The sequence below is a fragment of the Nicotiana tabacum genome, chromosome 13 (genome assembly GCF_000715075.1).
Source record: "Nicotiana tabacum cultivar K326 chromosome 13, ASM71507v2, whole genome shotgun sequence".
Lineage (NCBI taxonomy): Eukaryota > Viridiplantae > Streptophyta > Magnoliopsida > Solanales > Solanaceae > Nicotiana > Nicotiana tabacum.
In genome coordinates, this window is record NC_134092.1 from 72,110,789 (window position 1) to 72,133,503 (window position 22,715).

At 39.4% G+C, this 22,715-nt stretch overlaps 1 long non-coding RNA gene across 2 annotated transcripts; it reads left to right on the forward strand.

Moving 5' to 3' along the window:
• Positions 1–269: 269 nt before the first annotated feature.
• LOC107774032 (uncharacterized) lies at positions 270–22,398 on the forward strand. Of its 2 annotated transcripts, XR_012698033.1 has the most exons (4): positions 270–1,025; positions 17,506–17,572; positions 18,134–18,320; positions 22,134–22,398. It is a non-coding gene; the product is annotated as an uncharacterized LOC107774032 (long non-coding RNA). The 2 variants fall into 2 exon arrangements; XR_001645414.2 differs by lacking the exon at positions 18,134–18,320 and having other exon boundaries at positions 271–1,025.
• Positions 22,399–22,715: the final 317 nt, after the last annotated feature.

Genomic DNA, 22,715 nt, shown 5'->3' on the forward strand with positions numbered 1-22,715 from the left:
TTCTAATTTTGGTAAGACTAGCAATTTTATAACTTTTTCCTTAATAGTTTCTATTTTCTTTCTAGCTTTTAGTTTTAGTGTAGTATCGTTAATTTTGATTATATTTAATAAATAAAAAAAAAAGAATCAATGCAAAAATGTCACCTAGCAAGATTCTTCCGTATCTTTGGTAACAAGCTCACATGCTTTCATTCAAAACTCACATGCAGATATACACTCTTATTTTTTTGGCCATCAATTAATACCTATACCTACACCTATATATCTTCCATTCAATCACACAATTAAAACAGCACACACAAAAAAAGGAGAACAACCGGAGTGGAGAAGAAACGGAAAACAGAGGGAGTGGATAAAAAAGCTGTTCTGGGAGGAGCAAAAAAACAGAAAAAGAGAAAGGAACGGGAAAGGCGAAGAAAAGAAAAACTTTCAACAAAGCTTGAACCAACATCATCTCCTTCATTTCCCTTCCGTCATTGAACACAAAAAATACAGCCACTATTACTCCATTTTCTTCCACCCAAAGACCACCATAGATCACCATTTTCCTCCGCCTAAAATCACTATTTTCTTTCCTCCATTTTCAGCTATGTAAGGCCACCTTTAACCACTGAAAACCAGCACAACTAACCCCCAAAATCAGCACCTAAAATACACCCTTTAACACCCAAAACACAGCAGTAAAGCAGTAAGTCCTCATCAAAACCTCATCTTCTTCACGTCGTTTTCATCACGAAAACATCCCTTTAATCCAGCCAAAACACCAGCTGAAACACCCATCAAAACTACCAAAACCCAGCTGCCTTCTTCTACCCAAAACGACCCCAAAATCCCAGTCAAAGACCAGCTCTGAAACACCCCAAGCAGCCCCCAAAAAATGCGGCAAAACGAGATGAGTTCGAGCTCTAAAGTTGAGTCGTCGAGGTCGAGTTCAAGCTCCCTCCGTTGATTTTGGTCGAGTGTCGTTCCCTATTAAATGTCCAAATTTAGTCCAGCTTTGTTGTTTGAAGCAATTTAATATGAAGGTCCATTTTCTTCACCTTATGCTCTGAAGTTCCATTTCTTAATTACTGCTGTTGTTTCTCTTTAATTAGATATTTTCTTTTTTGTGATTTGTTAAAATATTGTTTCTCTGGTTATTCTCTTTTGATTGCTTTGTTTGCTCTTTTGATTTGTTTATTTTATTTGAAACTAGATTAATGAATGCTTGAAACTATGAATTTGTCCACTTACAAGCTAATGTGAGCATGATATTCCGATAGCTTAATAATTTCCCTTTCTAATCTGTTTGATTGTTGTCTTTTCCGATCAATTGTGTGATATGGCTAAATTGCATTATTTTGATATTTGAGAGAGAATTAGAATTGAGATTTTCCTTTGGTTTGGGGAATAGGATGGGCCATTTTCTTTAAGACAATTTGTTGGGTCTTAGGTGATGTAGAAGAGATTTGGGTCAAAAGCAGTAATTAGACTATTATTTGTTAACTTACTTGGGCCGGGTGTTCACTGGACTTGAGAGGTCAGATTTGAGGTCTTGAATAAATTTGGGCCAAATAAGATGAATTCTTTAAGGCCCACGAGAAATAATTGAATAAGCTAGCCCACCTTTCCTTAACTAGTTTACTTCATTTCTTCCAAAATAATATCTTGTCCATAATTCTTGGCCTCACAATAATCTTAAGTAAATTATGAATACGATTAGTATGCTTTAGGCACGCTATTAGTTAAATCAATCATCGTGATTATTTATACGTTCGCGTGACATGACCATAATTCCCAAACTAAAATCGAAGTATGCGTTCACGCAACTTTGAGCGAAACGATCTTTATAATAATAAAGTGTTATTAATTGTGTACACGTACGCGTGGCATGATTTTTAGCGCACTAAATAAAACGGATTCACACACACGTGGTTCGTTTCAAGATAATTCCATAACGCCATAATCAAGTAATTTAAAAGCGGTGAAAGATAAAATGCACATAGGTTCTAAAACACGTAATTAAATAATTAATTAAGCCAGGTATGATTAAAGCGGCCGTGCTAAAATTATGAAATTCGGGAGTGCCTCACATCTTCTCCCGGGTTAACATAATTCCTTACCCGATCTTCTGATTTTCGCGGACTTAAACAGAGTCAATTTCCTCGATTTGAGATTTTAAAATAAATTGGTGACTTGGGACACCATATTAATTATCCCAAGTGGCGATTGTAATTAAATAAATAATCCCATTTCGAATAATCTTGTTTCGATTGTCATTAGTCAATAGCTTTAGATTCTTAGTTAATTTTAGTTATTCATCATATAAATCTCAATTATTGATTCTCCTCGATAACAATCAAGTTAGAAACTACGAAAATACCGTTTAAATCCAATCCATGTGGATACAATATTATACTATACTATATTTAACTAGCGAGCATAATTTAAGTGTGTATTCGTCAAACATCCTATCATAACATCCTAGCCTCAAGGCTCGACTCAAAAGCACCACGTATTTGTCAAAAACTTGCTCACTTACTGTAACACAGAGGCCAAAGACATTACCTTTCCTTCGCAAATTATGTGAGCCTCACACTAAAGATAGAGAGTAGTTCCACACACACTAAAATTCAAGAACAAATAGCAATTCAAGATAGAGAGAATTCACTCACTCTCAGAAATAAAATTCATGCGCTACAGAAAACGTACCATAGGCTTGCCCGTAGTGTAATATTCTACTAATTCGAGCTCATTCAGTCAAAGATCAAGCATGGCTTAATTTGGTTGTAATGTAAGCTGCGGGATAAGTAGGATACATATAGATAATAGTGACTACACCTCCCTAAGTACTTTAATACATACATACATTAATAATTTAAACCCCACACTTATGTTGAACCAAACCCACACCTTCATAATATAACAACATCAAGTTCCCAATTTTCTTAAGCACAAATAAGATGAGAACTACCACTAGCACGGAATCCATTTTTTTCTTTTCTAAGTTCTGATTTTTTTCTTTTCAAGCAAACTCACTTTTTTCTTTTTTTTTTCTTTCAATTCGCTCTCACAATTATTTCCAACAATGCACCTTTCTCCTTTTTCAATAGTTCCACTCAAAAACCCGACCATACCTCACTTAGCTTTTACAAGCTCATAACAAAATCAAGCGTTCAAGAGAGGTAGAAGGTTCAAATAGATAGTCAATTCAAACAAGGATCATGCTTGTTGTGTGGTTGTCAAATAAGTAGGATTATAGGCTCAAAGGGGATAACTAGGATACACAATAATTAGGTGGGTAAAACATATAATTAGCTCAACAAAGAAATGCCTATATCACTTCCTAGACTGAACAAGATTACTATTTCTCTTTGCAAACACACGGGGGCAAGTTCTAGACATCAACCGACATGCACAGAATATCAACAAAATCTCTCACACACATTGACACATAACTCACTTAGAATCGAATCCATCCTAACTCTCTAGTCAAAGCAGTTAAGCAAAGTCAAAATCAAACAATTTAAGGCACTTATACATGAGTCAAGAACTGAGCCTAGAAATCACAACTAAGGCACTCACTACTCTCAAGGTACAACAACGTCAAGAAAAGTCATCTCCATTTAATATCATAGCACAAGACTTCACTATTCCTAATAAAAGAAAAACTAACTACTCCAGTTCAAACAAAACCCTTGGAAGAGAACCGCGGCACAAAGAAAAATCAAGGGGGAATTGTTACACTACCTAAGAAAACAAAACAAAAATAAATGGCTAAAATATTTTCTTCGACTTTAATCCCTCAAGAAGACGGCTGAGGAATTCCATCGTCGGGAAAAATTAATTTTTTTTTTCCGAACGAAATAAAAAACATATATGTACATATTTACATCATCCCCCACCCCACACTTTAAATTGTGGCCATGCCGCTGTGACACACAAATGAAAAGTAAGAGGTAAAGAAAACTTCCATGATTCATCTAGTCGGGGTTTGAATCGAAGTCGGGATCTCCTTTGCACACCCGACCGAGTGCACACATCCATACTGAGAGTTTTTTTTCCGCCTTCTTTGGGTACACCCGACACTTATCAGTTTCACTCTTTCCAATTTGCTCTTTCATGGCGCCCCTTTCTCCTTCCATTTTGAAGATTAGCCTTTCATCCCCCACTTTGAGCATGAGCTGCCTTTCCTGAATATCTAGAATTTTACCCATAGCCAAGAAGGGTATTCCTAAAATCAGCGGGACCTCCCTATTCTCCTCTGTGAAAGGTATATTCACATGCACCTGCTTGAGCACTTCTAGAAAGCGCCCGAATTATTTGTTCAACCTTTCTCTTCTTTGCTTCTAGGGGAAAGGTGTAGAGCATGATTGTCCACCTGTCATTCTCTTCTGTCTCATTATTTGTTGCATTATCATCCTTCTTCTTTTTCTGAGATCTAATCTTCCCCTTCTTTTTCAGACCATCATCTACCATTCCTGTACCTTTTTGCACGTTATCATTTTTCTGCTCTTCCACAATCTCCACCTGTCTTTCAATCGGCTCATCGTTTTGATTTGCTATGGAATCCTCCAACTCATGCCCACTCCTTAAAAACACTGCATTTATTGTCTCTTTTTGATTTCTTTCAGTGTCAGCAGGGAGTGTCCCTGGAACCCTCTCAGACAATAGACTAGCTAGTTGCCCAACCTGTCTTTCCAGGTTTCGAAAGGCTGTGCCCAATTCTTTGATAGTTGGACATGTTCTAGTATAGCCGAGCTATGGGTTTCAAGCCTCTCATATGTCTTAATAATAAAGGCATCATTAGATCTTCCATGGTAGACTGATTAGACTTTGGAGGCTGATATTGCTACCTCTACTGATTTTGAAAACCTGGAGCTCCTTGTCCTTGGGATCTGGAGTTATTCTTGTGCCATGAGTTCAGGCCACCACTTGGTGAACTCCAAGAAAAGCTTGGGTGCCTCTGTCCCATAGAGTTAAAATTATTACCACTCTGGTAGTTGTCTCTGTCAAAGCTTCCCACAACATTTACCACTTCATCTGCAGCTAAGGCCTGACACTTATGCGTTGGATGTCCCATTCCAGAGAAATCACAAACTGGTGATGGTTGGCTCTGGACCTTGGCTAAGGTCAACTTTCTCATCTCTTTGGCCATGGCGTCTAGTTGGGCTTGCACTACTGTGTTAGAATCTACTTGATGAACCCCAACTGATTTTCTTCTATCATTACTCTCTGCAGGCTACTGGTTAGCATCTTCAGAGAGCTCATCACGAATTATAACAATCTCCTCAGGGGTCTTCTTCATTAAAGGACCTCCAACTGCAGTGTTCAGAGTTCGTCGTGAGGGAGGTTTCAGTCCCTCCTAAAAGTCTTGGAGTTGCATCCACAATTCAATCCCATTATGTTTCGGTGTCCATCTGGGAGAAGTTGTGAATTTCCCTTCTGAATTTCATTGTTTTAGCAGTTGAGAAGTATTTGTCAAGAAACTTTTTAATCATATCTTCCCATGTCCGGATCGACCCCATTGGTAAACTACGAAGCCAGTGCTTTGAGTTATCCTTCAGAGAAAAGGGGAATGCCCTTAAATATACTGCATCTTTTGACACTCTATTGTACTGGAAGGTGTTCATGATTTCCTCAAAATCTGACAAGTGAGTGTTAGGGTCTTCATTCACCTTCCATATGAAGACAGTTGTTCTGAATAGTTTGAAGTAAGCCTTGCTTCAACTCGAAATTATTCGCTGCTAGTGGTGGAGGTCTGACACTGGACAGTCTCTAATTGTAGACTGGTCTGGCATAATCACACAGTGCTCTACCAGGCCTAGGTACCGCATTCTCGAACTAGTCTTCAACCAATGGTCGATTTAGATTGAATCTTCGACCCCCATCATCGTCGACGGTCTCATCAGCAGCTCTACGGGATGCCTCAGCTGTTATCCATGCAACTTCTTATCTCTGTTGTGCTGCCTCTCTTTCAGCTAAATCTACTTTGTCCTCACCATTTTTATCCATGTGTTCTTGGTTAAAGGTTGCCCCAAAAATTTTTCGGTGAGTTCTTTCTCTTTCCTCAACTGTCGTAGACTCTTTTCCACCTCTAGATTGTATGGAATCAATTCCTTTGAAGAAGATCAAGTCATACACCAAAGGAGTCAATCTATTGGCTGCACATGGAAGAGGAAACCCGTGAAGAATAAAATAAAATAAAATAAAAATTTCTGAATTAGCAACAAAAAACTAATTTGAACACTATCGGTTGCCAATCCCTGATAACGGCGCCAAAATTTGACGAGTGCAAAACACAACCCAAAATTAATGCTCCCTAGCCAAAGATAGTATAGTTAAATTATCTTCTTCACATGGATTGGATTTAAATAATGCTCTAGTAATTTCTGGTTTAACTACTATTCAGGATGATCAAAACTTGATTTGGAATGATTATGAACTACGATTAACTACTAAAGTAAAGCAAATGACAATTGGCTGCAAAGAACTAGAGATTAGCAGAGTTGAGTTTTTACCAATGTGAGAAATAAGGGTTTTGACAGGATAGGTGCAAGATAGCTATTTGGGATCCAACTCTAGTTTAATTCACTCTAATGTTCTAATGATTTTCACGAATTCAGTTGATGATTAGTTTAAACGTGTAGTCAAGAGTCCTCTCTCGATTAAATATTAACTCTACGAGGTGAACTAATATAAGCACTATGAAGATATGCGAGCATGCGTTAATGGATTAGTCTTCAGGAAAACGTCTCTCGAATATTCTCCTAACTTGATTTAATCAACAATTCAACAAGCTCTTTCGATTATTTAAGAGAATCACTGAATTAAACTTTACCAAATAATGCAAAGATAATCACCAAAATATTCCTCTTCGATTAAATAAATCGGTGAATAAAGTTGCAATCAATTCAAAGCTCCATAAGCGAATTCAAGCAAAGAACTAGAGTTAAAATCCACAAATATCAAATAAAATACCATATCCGTCAAACACTAAGGGAAACTACTCCATAATCACGGAGAAAGTCATCACAAATATAACTAAAGAATAAGAAAACATCAATTTAACGCTATAATGCAAACTCCCGTATTGAATTGATGGAAAGATGATGAAATCTTGTGTCTTGTAGGCTCCAATGCTCTCCCAAAGCTTCCAAGGTCAAAAGGCCCCTAAAAATGTGTATCTAGTGTATTTATACCAAGTAGGAATGAACCCGGACAAAACTACCCTCTTTGACCCGAAGTGGGAAAACCTACAAACTTTTTACACTTCATGCGTCGCACTATGCTACGTAGGGTGTGTAGCATTAGTGCAATTTGCTCGGTTGTAAACTTTCTGAACTTAGCTTGTCTGACAAAGTTTTGTACTGATGCTACGCACTATGCGTAGCATTAGTGTATTTTTCTGTCACACCCAAAAACTACAAGTCTCTGAACTTCTCAAATTTTTGACGCATATTTGCACTGATGCGTTGCACTGTGCTACGCATGGGGCGAAGCATTAGTACAAATGTCATAACCCTTGCACTTTCTTCCAATTTTTGTATGCAATGCCGGTCCACGAGCCCCGGACTTGGTCCCGGTTTAATTCCTTGGCTTTTACTCAGACTTCAAAGCTTCAATTATTCGATTTAGCTTCAGAACTTCTTCTTAACTCGGAATCATCTCCTACAAAGCATAAAACACGTAATAAGTACAAATCACCATCATTTATGCTCAAACACGCTCAAAGTGCAGTAATTAGAGTGCAGAATGCGGCTAAAACACATGTTCATTGCCTACAATCAACTATTTACTCTTGTTAGATGCTTGTAACATTATTACACCCGATTTTGGGCATTGATTAACAGTTGTAGTTGTGTTCATACGCTATCATGGACATATGTATATTATGATACTATTTTGAGACTGGTTGCGCTTTCATATCTATATCATAAATCTGATAATGACTTAATAATTAGATTCTATTATTGTTGGTAAGTGTTGACTTGCCTAGTAAGCGAGCTGGGCACCATCACGACCTTAGATAGGATTTTGGGTCATGACAAGTTGGTATCAGAACTCTAGGTTCCAAGGGTCTCACAAGTCACGAGCAAGCCTAGTAGAGTATTGTAGATCGGTATAGAGATGTCAGTATCTATTGCGAGAGTCTATAGGGATTTAGGAACTTTTGTTTTCTTGATTCCTTATCATGCGTTGAATATTGTCTAAGTCTAAATCTTTCTATTCTACTCTCTCATAGATGGTGAGAACGCATGTTTCAGCAACAACAGGTGAGCGAGACGTAGTACCAGCGGTTATAGGGAAAGACAGGCTCGAGGTAAGGCCAAGTCTCCCACCCGGGGTTGCACAGTCACAGCTAGATGTGGAGTATCCCTTGGGGCCCGTGAGTGCACTAGAGCAGTGTCGGTTGACTCAACAATGGTTCCAAGAGGCTATGGCCAAAATGGTCAGTTTCATTGATGCCTTGACTCTGGATGGAGTGGTTCCAGTTCCCCCTACCAATATCTCAGGCTGGAGGGGGAGCTGAGAGCCCTGCCACTCATACTCAGGAGTAACCAACAACAATGTTTAAGGCATATTGCCAGTTGGGGCTAGGTTGTGCCTGCCATGTCTGTTGAGGAGTAAAAGAGAATAGATAGGTTTCAGAGGCTACATCCTCCTCACTTCGAGGGTGGTTCTTCAGAGGTTGCTTAAGACTTTCTAGATAGATGTCACAAGCTAGTTTATAATTTGGGTTTGATAAAGTCCAATGGAGTGGACTTCACTACATTTCAACTGAGAGGTGATGCGAGGAGATGGTGGCAGACTTATGCGCTGGGCAAGCCAGCGGGTGAATCTCCTCTTACATGGACTTAGTTTTCGCATTTATTTCCTGAGAGGTACATCCCACTCACCAGGAGGGATGGATTGAGAGAACAATTTGAGCATCTTCAACAGGATATATGTTAGTGACCGAGTATGAGGCGAGGTTCACATAGTTTTCTCGCCATGAAGCTTTCTTGATCCCTATCATGGTAAAGAGGGCGAGGCTATTTATTGAGGGTTCGACTTATTGCATTAGTCTTGCTATGGAACGAGAGTTAGAGGTTGGGACTACATTCCATCATGTCGAGGAGATAGCCCAGAGGAGCAAGCGTATTTGTATTCCGGGGAGAGAGGCCATGATGAGGGATAGGAGGCCTCGCCATTGTGGTAGTTTCAATGGTACCTCATCTGGAAGCAAGAGGGTCGGTTTGCTAGAGGCCATTATGGCAGGTTAGCTTATTCTACTCAGCATGTAGCACGTGGTGTAGTATCTCGACCATCATTTAGCACTCCAGTTCCATCATCTTTTAGTGCTTTTCCAGTGAATTCGTACTAGGCTCTGTCTAGTTAGGGTTCTCCTAGTGGGTACTCCGATCATCAGGGGAAGTTTCAAGTTCATCAACCTCATTCAGCCGTGGGTTGTTATGAGTGTGGAGACATCAACCATGTGAGGAAGTATTGCCCCGGGTGTGGTAAAGGCACAACTCCGCAAAGTTCTCAGTTAGTGGTTCCCGTACCAGTTGCATCACCCTTTGCATAGTCAACTAGAGGGAGAGGATATGTAATGAGAGGTCACTCTAAAGAAGGGGGTTAGGTCATTGGAGGTCCTACCAGCCGCGGACAGGCTCATTGCTATGCTTTTCCTGGTAGACCCGAGGTAGTAACCTCAGTTGCTGTGACCACATGGGTAGTTTCAGTCTGTAATAGAGATGCTTATGTGTTGCTCAATATGGGGCCTACTTATTCATATGTGTCATCATATTTTTCTTCTTATTCAGATATGCCTTGTGAATCTCCTGATATTCCTATTCATGTATCTACACCTATCGGGGATTCCATTGTGATAGATCGTGTATATCGATCCTGTGTGGTCATCGATGGGGGTTATGAGACTAAGGTTGACCTTTTTTTGCTGAAAATGATAGATTTTAATGTGATTTTGGATATGGATTGACTATCTCCGTATCATTTCATTCTTGATTATCACCCTAAGACTATGACATTGGCAATGCCGGAATTACCAAGGTTGGAATGGAGGGATTCTCTTGGTCATACAACTAGTAGGGCTATTTTATTTTTGAAAGATCCGGGGAAGATTGAGAAAGGGTGTTTGGCGTACCCGGATTTTGTTAAGGATACTACTACTGAGACTCCTACTATTAATTCATTCCAGTAGTGAGGGAACTTCCAGATGTGTTTCCTGCAGATCTACCAATCATGTCACCCGATAGGAATATTGATTTTGGCATTGATTTGATGACGGACACTCAGCCCACATCAATTCCACCGATCGCATGGCTCCAGTTGAGTTAGAGAAATTGACGGAGCAATTGCAGGAGTTGATGGATATGGGATTCATTAGACTGTGTTTCTTCTTGGGGTGCGCCAGTGTTGTTTGTGAAGAAGAAGGATGGTTCTATGTGTATGTACATTGATTACAAGCAGTTGAACAAGGTTACTATAAAGAACAAGTACCCATTACCTCGTATTGATAACTTGTTTGATCAGCTTCAGGGCGCCAGTGTATTCTCTAAGATTGAATTGAGATTAGGTTATCACTAGTTGAAGATTAGGGCTTCGAATATCTCTAATACGACTTTGAGGACTAGTTATGGACATTATGAGTTCTTGGTGTTGTCCTTTGGTTTGACTAATGCTCTAGTAGCTTTTATGCACTTGATGAACAGTGTGTCTCAACAATATTTGGATTGTTTTGTCATTGTATTCATTGATGATATCTTGGTATATTCCCGTATTAGGGAGGATCATAAGCATCATTTGGGGATCGTGCTTTAGATTCTGAGGGAGAAGAAGTTATATGCTATGTTTTCCAAGTGCGAGTTTTTGTTAGATTTGGTTGCATTCTTCGGCCTCGTGGTGACCATCAAGGTGGGTCCGAAGAAGATTGAGGGGGTTCGGGGGTGGCCTAGTCCTTAGACAACTATGTAGATTAAGAGTTTTTTGGGTTTGGTTGGCTAATATCGCCATTTTATGGAGGAATTTTCATCTATTATAGCCCTATTTACCAAGTTGACTTAGAAATGTGTTCCTTGTAGATGGTTTAATGAGGGTGAGGGGAGCTTTTAGAAGCTTAAGACTTCTTTGACTACAACTCCAATGTTAGTGTTGCCCACAAGTCCAGGGTCTTACAAAATATATTGTGATGCTTCGCTCGTTGTTCTTGGTGCGTTGTTGATGCTGGATGGTAAGGTGATTTCCTATGCACCACGGCAGTTGAAGCTCCATGAGAAGAATTATCCAATTCACGATTTGGAGTTTGGAGCTATTATGCATGCACTTAAGATTTTGAGGCATTACTTGTATGATGTGTCATGTGAGTTTTACACTGATCATCGAATCCTTCAAAATTTGTTCAAGAAGAAGGATTCGAATTTGAGGAGGTGGTTGGAGTTGTTGAAGGATTATGACATCACTATATTGTATCATCCGGGTAAGGCAAATATGATAACGGATGCTTTGAGTAGCATGATGGAGAGTATATGGAGTTTGCTATTTATTCTAGTTTTGGAGAGGCCTTTTGCTATGCATATTTAGGCTTTGGCCAATGGATTTGTTAGATTGGCTATTTTCGAGCCTAATATAGTTCTTTTTGTGTTATTGCACAATCGTCCTTGTTTGAGCACATTAAGGCTCGTTAGTATGATAATCCCTATTTTTTTGTCCCTAAGGGCACGGTGTTGCGAGGTGATGCTAAGGAGGTGGTCATTGGTGATGATGGTGTATTGCGACTCCATAGTCGGATTTGTGTTCCTAATGTGGATAATTTGAGGGAGTTGATTCTTGAAAAGGCTCACAGTTCGAGCTATTCTATTCATCTAGGTAATATGAAGAAGTATCATGATTTAAAGCAACATTATTGGTGGTGAAGGATAAAGAAAGACATTATTGGACATGTTTCACGGTGTTTGAATTGTCAGCAATCGAGTATGAGCATCAGAGACCAAGTGGTTTGCTTCAGAGGTTAGATATATCAGAGTAGAAGTGGGAGTGCATTACTATGGATTTTGTGATAGGATTGCCACAGACATTGAGGAAGTTTGATGCTATTTGGGTCATTATGGATAGGTTGACCAAGTCTACATATTTCATTCCGGTCATGTCTTCTTACACTTACGAGAAGTTGGCTCAGACTACATTAGAGAGATTGTACATTTACATGGTGTGCCTGTTTCTATCATTTTAGATCGGGGTACTTGTTCACATCGTATTTTTGGAGAGCTGTTCAGCGAGAGTTTGGCATACAGGTGGAGCTTAGCACTATATTTTACCCACATACTTATGGTCAGTCATAGCGGATTATTCGGATCCTTGAGGAAATGTTGAGAGCCTGCATTATTTGGAGGCCATTGGAATCATTTTCTACCATTCACGGAGTTTTCTTACAACAACAGCTACTAGTCCAGTATCCAGATGGCTCCGTATAAGGCATTTTTTAAGAGACGGTGTCGTTATCTAGTTGATTAGTTTGAGCCTAGGGAGGCTAGGTTGTTGGGTATTGATTTGGTTCGTCATGCTTTGAAGAAGGTGAAGTTGATTCAGGAGCGGCTTTATACAACACAATCCAGGCGGAAGAGTTATGCTAATAGAAAGATTCGTTATATAGAATTCATGGAGGGAGAGAAGGTACTTCTGAGGGTTTCTTCTAAGAAAAGCGTGATGATATTCGGGAAGAAGTTCAAGTTGAGCTCTAGGTATATTGGTCAATTTTAGATTTTAGAGAGAGTTGGTGAGGTGGCTTACAAGCTTGCTTTGCCACCCAGCTTGTCTGCAGTTCATCTAGTATTCCATGTTTCTATACTTCAGAAGTATCACCGCGATCCTTCTGTTAGATTTTAGTTTAGTGTAGTTGGATGAGAACCTAGCTTATGAAGAAGAGCCAGAGGACATCATGGATAGGCAGGTTCAGAAGCTGCGGTAGAAAGAGATTACATTAGTGAAAGTTCAATGGAGAGGTAAACTGGTCGAGGTAGCAACTTGGGAGACCGAGCATGATATGTGGAGCATATATCCTCATATATTTTGGATCACACATATGATTCTAAACCCATTTGATCACAAGCGTTTGTTTAAGAGTGGTCGAATATAGCGACCTTACCGACCATTTAGAGTATTGGAGCCCCGTTCCCCTATTTTGATGCTTTCCATAGTTTCATTTAATGTTTTATGACTTGTGGGGATGGTTGGTTTGGTTTGGTTTCAGGAAGGTGTGAAAGTGAATTGGAACACTTTGTTCTATTTTGGAAGCTTAAGTTATAAGAATTGACCAAGGATTGGCTTTTGAATAAATGACCTCGGATTGGTGATATGATGATTCTAATAAGTTCATATGGTAATTTTGGACTTGGGCATATGTTCGGACTTGGTTTAGGAGATTCCTAGAAGATTTTTGACTCTATTTATCGTAAGTTGGTAATTTGACGAAATGGAGAATTCATAGGTTTGATCGATAATTTACTTTGATTTTATCTTAATACGTTTGGTGTTCCGGGACTTTTGAATAGGTTCATTTGGTTGAATGAAACTTGTGTACAAATTTTGGTTGAGATCCGAGGTATTTAGGCATCAATCAGATACTTGGTTGGAAGTTTAGATGTTCTTGAACTTAAAAGAAGTTCAACTTGTGGTTTGATCTTCGATTCTTGGATGTAGTGTTTTAATGTGTTTGCAGGCCTTGTGTCACGACCCAAAATTCCAACCGAAGGGTCGTGATGGCGCTTAACCTTACGTGCTAGGCAAGCCAACACATAACAGTAAATAAAGAAGCAATACTAAACATTTAGCAACATTTTATCATAGATAAAGAGTAAAAGTTCCTATAACAACATAATAAGTCTAAAACCATCATCTGACATAACAATCTCCCAAGACTGGTGTCATTGAGTACATGAGACCTAATGAGTACTAAATATAATGTTTGAAAAGAATACAATGTTGTCTAATACAATTAAATAGTAATAGAGACAATGGATAGGTGATTTCAAGGCCTACGAACGAGTATGGAACACTACCTCGAATCTCCTGACTGGTAACGACTCAGCACCTCTCAAGACTCTGCTGGTATCAATGCCTGAATCTGCTCAAGAAGTGTAGAAGTATAGTATGAGTATAACCGACCCAAGGTACTCAGTAAGTGTTGAGCTAACCTCGACGAGGTAGTGACGAGGCTAAGACAAAACACCTACTTTATAAACCTATGTGGTTAATAAGCAATAGAACAAATAAGAACATAACAAGATAAATTATCAGAGAAATAATAAGAGTAAGTATGAGAAATAGTAAAAGGAGTAATTAAAGGGAATAACCATCATGCTTCCCAATATCACAACCAAACCTGTGTCCACAACTCAAATCCAAAAGAATAACATATAGTCGAGTCAACAAATCGACAAAAACAAAGAAATGAGTAGAAATATCATAAAAAATAGAACGGAAATACTCCATGTGCATATATCACTCATCCTTAAAGGCACGAAAATACTCGTCATGTAATATCTCTCAACCTCACAACATTGAAAGACTTGTCGTACAATGTATCTCAACCTCATAGCAAGTAAATACTCATCGTGCATAATCACTCATCCTCACAGCAAGGAAACTCCCTTCTTTCATAATCACTCATCCTCACCAAGCATATGTAAATAAATACCAAGCAAGGTGAGAAGCATAAATAATATTAACGAGAGTGATTAAACATAATATGCCGTGTAAGAAATAATCATGGCCGTTGCAGCAATAGATGAACCAACATTTCAAGAACTATAATGTCCAAATATCTCAACAAATCTTAAATATAGTTAGTAGCATGTATATGAATAAACAAGTAACTTCACGAACTAACTAAAGCATATGAGAAATAATACATGAAGCAAACAAGGCATAAATAACGTTAGATCTACCCGCATGCTTTAACCATGTCAAATACATATACACTCGTTACCATGCATATACGTCGCCCCTAACACATATAGCACGTAGAAAATAGACCACAAATGGAATCTAATTCGCTCAAATTAAGGTTAACCAATACACTTACCTCCTTCCAAAACAAGTCAACCCTCAAATATCGCTATCCCTTTAGCACAAGCCTCCAAACAACTCGAATCTAGCCAAATATTACTCAAATAAGTCAAAAACGCTTTAGAAACTATCCTACTATAAAAAAGTTCAACCTTTATCATATTGAAAAGGTCAACAAAATGTTAACCCGGGCCCACTTGGTCGAAGTCCGAAATCAAGATCAAATCTTGATTACCCATTCTTCCCGAGTCCAAATATGTCGTTTGTATCAAATCAGACCTCAAATCGAGGTCTAAATCCCCATAATTAGTTCTCTTAAATATTTTCCCAAAACCCCAATTCATACACATCAAATTTCTAGATTTAAGGGTGAAAATCTACGAGAAATCATGGAATTAAGTCAAAACTAAGTCAAAATTACTAACCTTAGAAGTTGGGGTGGTAATCCTCTCAAAAAATCTCCTCCATCCGTAGCCTAGGTCTCAAGAATGAAAGTGGCTAAATCATGATGTTTTGCACTTTTACCCTGGTTTCAGGTGTTCTTCGCGTTTCGATGCACCTCCCGTTTTTGCGAAGGCTAATGGTGAACTGACCATCGTGTTTGTGCAAGTTGCTTTGCTTTCACGAAGGCCATTCCCCCCTTGCCTCTGCATTCACGACCCCACTATCACGTTCGTGATGAAGAAAATCCACCCAGCCCCAAAATTCTACGCGTTCGCGTAAGAGCGATCACATTCACGAGGGCAAACTCCCCCGAGCCTTCGCGTTCGTGGTCAGCCCTCCATGTTCGCGGAGTGTAAATTTCCCCCAATCCTAAATCTCCCTATGCGAACACAAGATACTCCGCGTTCGCGATGCGCAATGATCCAATAGCATAACAACTACGGCAATTTGTGCAAAAATGGTAGGAAACCACCCCAAAACTCACTCGAGCCCCAGTCCAAACACCACAACAAGTATATAAATGTAATGACCCAACAAGTCATTTCGAGTATTAGAACCCCATTCCTCTATTTAATATTTTTAGTATGTGTGTTGATATTTTATGACTTGCGGGGATGGGTGATTTGGTTTTCATGGGGTTCGAGAGTAATTTGTAACACTTGGTTTTATTTTAGAAGTTTTAAGTTGGAAGAGTTGAATAAGGTTTGATTTTTGACTAAAAGACCATGGAATTGGGATGTTGAGGATTCTGATAGGTTCGTATGGTGATTATGGACTTAAGTGTATATTCAGATTTTGATTTGGAGGTTCCTACAAGATTTTGACTCTATTTGTCAAAAGTTGACAATTTGAAGAATTGAAGAGTTTATAAGTTTGACCGATAATTGACTTTGATGATACCAGACTCTTATTGTTGTACCTCAACTTTCGATATGTTCGTGTTGTCGTATGAAACTTTTATGCAAAGATTGGTTGAGATCCAAAGTGGTTAGGCTTGAATCAAATGCTTGGTTGGATGATTAGACGTGCTTGAATTTAAGATAAATTCAACTTGTGATTTAATATTTGATTCTTAGATTTAATGATTCTGTATATGTGGTTGGGGAGGCCTTGGATAGGTCTGGGTAGTCTTTACAGACTTGATGGTATGATTGGACGGGGTCCCACGTGACTTAGGTGAGTTTCAGACCACCCAAAGCATTTTTAGAGTTGCAGATTTTTCTAGTGTCTAATGTGCTTCGCGATCGCGGAGAAGGTCTTGCGATAGCAGAGGGTTATTTTGGAGCTGGGAAGTTATTCATTGCGTATGCGATGGGGCAGTCGCATTAGCGATGGGGGAGTTGGGAACTGGGGGAAGGCCTTCGCATTCACAAGAGGGTGGTCGCATTCGTGGAGCAGTTTGGGTAGGAAGGCATCACATTTACGAGGCTATTGTCGCATTCTCGAAGGTATAGCAAGCGAGGCTTCCCGATCATGGGGGTGCTTCCACGATCACGAAGGAGGAATTTTTGGAGAGGCTGGTTTGAGCTTCGCAAATGCGATGCTTAGGCAGCATTCACGATGAGTACCCCAGGGCAATATTTATATGAGGATTTTAGGATTTTAGCCCATTCTCTCATATGTTGAACCCTAGACTTGAAGAGGAGCGATTTGTTTAAGGAGCTTTACAAGACTAAAGGGTAAGTGATATTTACTCATTTGTCATTATATTTCAAGAATCTACATGGATTATTAACACCCAAAATATGAAAATTTGGGGTTTTTGCCTATAGCTTAAGAGAGTAAATATTGAGGTTTTGAGCTATGATTCGGACTTGGTTTCAAAAACCAAACATATATTTGAACTCGTGGGGTTATGGGTGATCAGGTTCTACCCCTTAACTTAGGTTTTGACCATGTGGCCCCTGGTTGACTTTTGTTGACTTTTTTGAAATTGATTAAAAATTAAAACTCTATTATTTGGAATTGATTCCTATGACGTTATTTGACTCTATTAAGTTATTTTTTTGCTAGATTCGAGCTAGGTGGAGGTGATTGCTATAGGAAAGGAGATTTTGGAGGGTTGATTAGGCTCACTAAGGTAAGTATCTTGCCTAACATTATTGTGAGGGACTAATCATTGGGAGATGACCTTGTTTGCTCAATTGTAATTTGTGGGAAGCAACGTATATGTGAGGTGATGAACATACATACAGGACATGTGCTATATATGATTCTTGCTCAATTGTAATCATTAGGGTTTTATTATACCTTGTTTTGTTGTGTGCCTTCTATGATTCATGTTCAAATTAATTGTATGCCTACGTGAGCTATTCCTTTCATTATAGTATCCATCTTTAGGATTACAACTTTGTAATTGGCCAAGATTAGCTATTTGTGAAATTGTTGTTATACTTGATTTAGCCATAGTCATACTTTAGATCTTGAGCACACATCTGCACTTTTATTTATCATATTTTTGTGCATCTTATTGATTATTTTTGAGCATATGCCTCTTTAAAGATTAACTATTATTTTAGATTGTTATGATTATGGCATATTTGGACATGTTGAGCGGATTGATTTGGCTATGACACGAGGTTTTTGTCGTGCGGTCATTGTGATATTTTTACTCTTCTTGCTTGGGGTTTCTCATATGTAGTTGAGGTGACATAGTCACTACTATGGCATGAGGTCATTGCCGTGCAGCGTGTGGATATGGATCCGCCCTTTAAAGTCTCCGCCTCTCATGTTTCGCTATTGATGGCATACACGCAGTTTGTGAGAAATTGACAGGTTTCTAGTTGATTGTGATATGGGATCCGATGTGATGAGTTTTGAGCATAAAGGTGGACGCTTTGACCATTTAAGTGAATCCCTTATGCGTTTTCATGCATTTTCTATGCTTTCTAATCCCTTATACCTTTTCATGCCTTTTCTATGCTTTCTATGTTGAATGCTAACATGCTACTTGATGCATCTATTATGTGATTTTGACTTGTTAGTCTAGATAGAATTATCCATGTTGAGTCGATATTTCTTGCTATGATCTTTGACGATATTGTATCTCTTTTCACAGTGTTGTGAATAATTATGAACTATAAAGATTTATTTCATTAGTAGGTATCACATGACTTGAAACTCATCACTACTTCATCGAGGTTAGTCTTGATACTTACTGAGTATAAGTTTCCCATACTCATACTACACTTTTGCATATTTTTGTGCAAATCCAAGCATTGGCAGTAGTGAACTTTAGGAGGGAGCCTAGTAGCAATCAGTGGAGACCCGAGATAGTGCTGCATGATCATTCGTAGAACCTTGGAGTCCTCTTCCCATGTTTTCATACTGTTATCTATATTCAAACAGTATTGTATAGTGAGAGATTTCATTATACTTTGTTTTAGAGCTCAAGACTCCGTACTATCAGGTTTTGAGTAGTTGGTGTTGTAGTATCTTTATACATCCCGTTGTTGAAAGATTTATTTCGCAATTTATGTTATTTCTACTATATTATATCTTGTTTTGTTTGTTTTGATCTATGTTACATTTTGGCTTACTTAGCATTGGGCATTCGGTACCATCATGACTGTTGGTGGAATTTTGGGTCGTGACAAAGTTTGTATCAGAGCTCTAGGATCATGGGTTCTACGAGCCTTGAGTATTTCTAGTAGAATCGTGTGGATCGGTATGGAGACGTTTGTGCTTATCTTCGAGAGGCTACATGACAAATAGGAAACTTCACTTTATTCCTTCTCTATCGTGTGACTTTATTTCATCCTAAAGTTTGAATCTTTGCTATTTTATTTTCTCATAGATGGTGAGAACATATTCTTTCACAGCAGCTCAGTAGGAGACAATACCCTAGGCAAGAGCCGGGAGAGGTAGGGGTCGGGGCAAGGTTAGAGGGCAAGCCAAAGCACGTATGGTTGCACCTGTGAGAGATGAAGCACCTGTAATTCGTTGTGCTCGTGCTAAATCAGTTTCTGAGGAGCCAACTTTGTAGCTCCAGTAGCGTAGCAGGCTCCAATTAATGTTGTTCCACTGGGTCCGGCTCAGGTTCCCAAGGGTTTTAATGCTACACTTAAGCTTCATGACACTATGGTCTTGGACGACTCGGTCGGTCGTTTTGAATGTTGTAGCTCTGTTCCCCCTATTTACTACTTATACTATGCTAAATTGTGTTATGTGACTTGACGGGATAGTCGGTTTGGTTCCGGAGATATTTCGGATTGAGTTGAGATACTTAGTCTCATGGTTGAAAGCTTAAGTTGAAAAGGTTGACCGGATGTTGACTTATGTGTAAATGGCTCCGAAATAGAGTTTTGACAGTTTCGATAACTCAGTTGGATGATTTTGGACTTAGGAGTGAGTCCGGATACTGATTTGGAGGTTCGTATTTGATTTAGGCTTGAAATAGCGAAAGTTGGAAAATTAAAAAGTTTTGAAAATTGAGAAGTTTAACTGAGAGTTGACTTCGTGGTTACGAGGCTTGGATTTTGGTTCTGGGAGTTGGAGTAGGTCCATTGTGTCATTTATGATTTGTGTGCAAAATTTTAGCTCAATCGGACTTGATTTGATAAGTTTCGGCATCGATTATAGAAGTTGGAATTCCTAGTTATCATTAGGCTTGAATTGAGGTGCGATTCGTGTTTTTGATGTGATTTGAGGGCTCGTCTAAGTTCGTATCGTGCTTTAGGACTTGTCGGTGTGTTTGATTGAGGTCTCGAGGGCCTCGGGTTGGTTTCGGATGGTTAACGGATCAAATTTTGGACTCGAGAAAATGCTGAAGAGTTCTGGACTGGTGTAATCGCACTTGCGGAGGTCATGGTCGCAGGTGTGAGGCCGCATATGCATGGTGGACATCACATAAGTGGCCTGGAAGGAAGTGGGAAGTGGTCGCAGGTGTGAGGTTATTTTCCGCACTTGCGTGGTCGCTAATGCGGCGTATTGGGCGCAAAAGCGCGAGTTGGGTCAGCTGGGGGACTTGCGCAGGTGCGATGGTATATCCGCACCTGTGAGAGCGCATATGCGAAAAAGGTCGCACAGGTGCGGGAGCATGAGTCTCCGGGAGAACCGCAAAAGCGGAGGATTTGTCGCTTCTGCGACACCGCAGATGTGGGTAAGTTTGTCGCAAGTGCGAAAAGCCCTGGACAGAATATAAACGTTGGGTTCCGAGGTTTTTATTATTTCTTGACTTTGCAAACTCGGATTAAGGCAATTTTTGAGCGGGAATTTGAAGGGTTTCTTGAGGTAAGTCACTTGTGATCATTTTTATTCAATAATATTATTTCCCCATTGAATTTCCCACCTAGTTTATGTGTTTTTAGGTGGAATTTTGGGGTTTTAAGGCTAGGGATTTGGAGAGTTTAATTTGGGGATTTGAGCGGTGATTTGGTATCGAAATTTTATAAATTTGGTATGGTTGGACTCGTGGTTGAATGGGCTTCCGGATTTTGAAACTTTTATCGAATTCCGAGATGTGGTCCGGGGGTCGACTTTTGAGTTGACTTTTTGACTTATGATTAAGAACTTAGTATTTTCTTACGAAATGGATTCCTTTAGCTCGTGTTGATTGTATCAAATTGTTTGTGGCTAGATTCGAGACATTTGGAGGTCGATTCGCTAGGCAAGGGCTTATTGGAGTAGTGATTTGCACGGTTTGAGGTAAGTAACACTTCTAAACTTAGTTCTGAGGGTATTAAACATCGAATTACGTGTTATGTGATTGGTGTTGAGGTGACGCACCTGCTAGGTGACGGGCGTGTGGGCGTGCACCGTAGGAATTGTGACTTGGTCAATTCCATGGAACTGTATAGTTGAAAAATCTTGTCGTTATCCGTATATTCTCCCTGTGTTAGAGAAATTGAGCTGCAAGTCATGTTAGAAATCATGCTTAGGCTACATACTGGTACTGCTGGGACCCACATAAGTCGTGTTGCATGTTGAATTATTTGTTTAAATTACAATTATGCACTCAGTCACAGCTATTATTTGCATATCATATCTTAGTTTGTTGCCATTTATTGATACATCATATCATCATTGTTTGGGCTGATTATCATGATTTTTGTGAGCCCGAGAGACTGGAGAGATTGATGACTAAGTGAGGCCGAGGGCCTGATTGTGAGGATATTTATGGGATCGGGCTGCACACGATAACATGTTTTATTGATTAATGCCATGATTGGCTTATTGTAGCGCTTGGGCTGGATTTGCCCCTCCGGAGTGTGCACACCTATAGTGAGCGCAGGTACTTACTAAGTGCGAGTGTGAGTGCCGAGCGATATGGAGGATTGAGTGACTGTGAGGATGGAGTGACTGTGAGGAACGAGTGACTGTGAGGATAGAGTGAATATGAGGTCTGAATGATTGATACTGTGAGAGTATGCATATGGTTTCATCACTGTTTTGTACTACAGTTGGCATACATAGCTGACATGTAGATATCGAGATGTACCATATCTTGTTTCAATTAAACTTGACATATCTTACAAATTTGAGCTTTAACTGTTAAACATGGAAGCATGCCAACATTTCTGTACTGAAATTCTATAATTGAACGGTACTTATGAAGCTCGTTACTGCTTTCAGCCCAATAGTTAGACTTGTTACTTACTAAGTTGGTTGTACTCACGCTACACCCTACACTCTATGTGCAGATCCAGGTGTTTCCTGACATGGTGGTTGCGGATTCTCAGAATTTACAGTCACTCGGAGATTTTTCGAGGTAGCTGCCCTGGCGTACGCAGACCTTCACTCTCCTCCCCTATCCCTCAGTTTTACTTATTCAGTTTCTTGTATCTTAGAATGTGTATCAGACTTTGTTTTCGTATAGATGCTCATGTACTCAGTGACACACTGGTTTTGGAAAACTTCTGTATCAAGTCGTGACAGTTTTATCCAGTTTTATGAGATTTTTACTTATTTAAACTTGTTTTAGTATATTTTAAATTTGAAAGTGTTGGTATGTCTGAGTTGTCGGCTTGCCTAGTATTATGATAGGCGCCATCACGACAGGTTGAGTTTTGGGTCGTGACAAGTTGGTATCAGAGCTTAGGTTGCATAGGTCTCACGAGTCATGAGTAGGTTTAGTAGAGTCTTGCAGATCGGTACGGAGACGTCTGTACTTATCTTTGAGAGGCTGCCGAATCCTTAGGAAATCTTCACTTTCTTGCATTCTTCTCGTGTGAATTTGTTAATTCCAGGAACTAAACTTCTATTATTATATTCTCTCATAGATG